The following is a 2,225-nucleotide window of genomic DNA, read 5'->3' on the forward strand; positions in this document are numbered from 1 at the left end:
CCAGCAGGCTGTTCCAGAGGCGAGGACCGTAATGGCAGAACAAAGTCTCACCATAAGTTTTGGTCCTCACCTTAGGAACAAGTAAAATCCCAGTGAGGGTTCATACTTTAAAAGAAGATCACTTAAATAAGAAGGCCAAGACAGTTAAAACATTTATAAACCATTAAAGAATCTTAAAATTAATCCTGAAACACACAGGGAGCCAATGCAGCGATTTTAAAACTGGTCCTTGTCAGAACTCGTGCTGCTGAGTTCTGTAATAATTGTAAATTTGAAAGAGATTTTTTGGATAAACCAGAGAGCAGGGCAATGGGTCAATGGGAGTCTTCCACCTGGGTCCCCTCAGCATCCGGGCCCACTGCCTCTCCCTCCTCCTGCTCCTGCTCTGGGCTCATCAGCGGATTCCTCCTCCGTCTCTTCATCGCCATCTCCAGCCTCAGCATCACCTGTGCAGCTCAGCATGGGAGTGCAGCAGAGGATTGGCCTGTAGGCTAAACCCAAAAGGCAGCAGTGAAGGGGAGATGTGAAGCCTGCACCTGCAGCCAGAAATGTGATCTCCCTCCAGCCTCTGAATGCAGCCTCCCTCCCCTTTACACCAAGACACCTTTCTGATGGTGGGAAATCAGCTGTGTCTAACCTTTCACGCTGCATGGTGAGGTTGAGTTGGACAGCCCCTCGTCCTCAAAAATCCTGTTCATGTCCCTGGATTCACAAATGTTACATTTTCTTTTTACTGATTTCCATATTTATATTTTAGGCATAGTTTTAATTTTTTCAATTCTTGAGTTTGCTATCAGGATTGCCTCAACATCAGAGGTAAAATATTCAGTCTGTATAAAATTAAATAAACAATAAAAAAAAAGAAGAAATCCATTTTATTTGAAATCCATTGGCCTCTGTGAAAAAAATGCCTACTAATAAATGATAAGGCTACTCGGTTGTTTGTGGGATTTTTTTCAACCGAGAAAAAAAAAAAAAAAAAAAAGCAACAGATAACAAGTCGACCATAGATTATTTTGCTATTATATTACTGGTCTGGCCCACTTGAGATCAGATGAGTTGAACGCTGCCCCTGAACCTAAATGAGTTAGAAAGGCCCGCTTTAAAGCAAAAGTAATTACTCTTTTCACACCTATAAGAAAAATGTATAAAGTTGTATTAATGATGAGAAAATATCAACATAAAACTTTGTTTTTTTAACCTATACAGTTTTTTTATAATAATATAAAAAGAACACTTTCCATCCTTTTACATAAAATAGCCCTTTTTTCTAAAAACTCAAAATAAAGTTAGCCATATACTCTACTTTTAGAGATTCATACAATGTCTCCTTTTGGACCTTAGCTCTCAAGTATTTTTGGTGTATCATTGAGATACTGAAGCCGTTCTTGTATCTCTTCATCCATGTTCGAGTAGGTATAGTGAAGACAGACGGTGAACGTCAGCTCCTTCTGTAGAGAAAAGGAATATTCCAGAGGGACAAATCCAATCAGTTTAGCACAAAAAAAGGATCTGACCTTAAGTCTCTGCAGGTTATGCAAGTGTAAAGACTGGGAACGTCAGGTGATGGAAGTTTGTCCTTAGTGAGATCTTTGTGACATCCAAACTATATCAGATTCATCTTATGCACATGGACTTTTTGCACAAAACAAAGCAGGAAATAATCAAACAAAATGTTGATCATGCTGTGAAATAATTGATTTCTTCTAGTATTTTCAGATAAAGTCCATCTGATAGAAAACAAATCAAACATTTAACAACTGTAAGGAGGGATGATCCTTACTGAGCTGTTTATAAAATATTTTCTCAACATTCCTGACTCTGTGCACGTCTGTCTATATGTTTGTACTTTTCTATCCACATTCATACATTTTTCTTTAACTTTTAGAGCCTCCATCTTTATGTAAAATCCCAATCTAGGGGTCTCCAACCTGAGGCATTTTAATATAAAAAAAAGTTTTTCCATTGAAGTTTTTTAAAATATGTCATTTCAATACACCTCAAAACCCATCTCTTCCAAGCACAAAAACGTTTTTGTTTTTTTTTCCTACATTTACGTGTTTCAATTAGGTAAATTTGTTATTGTAAACCAATTTGTTCAATTTTATTAGAAATGGAAATGCAGCTAATGTTGCTTGCAAATAAGAAAATAATAAAAAAAAGATTTCTGTAAATTTTAGTATTGTATTGTGGCTTTGCAATATACAAATCACATATAGAACTGG

This window comes from Oryzias melastigma, linkage group LG16, assembly GCF_002922805.2.
Source record: "Oryzias melastigma strain HK-1 linkage group LG16, ASM292280v2, whole genome shotgun sequence".
Lineage (NCBI taxonomy): Eukaryota > Metazoa > Chordata > Actinopteri > Beloniformes > Adrianichthyidae > Oryzias > Oryzias melastigma.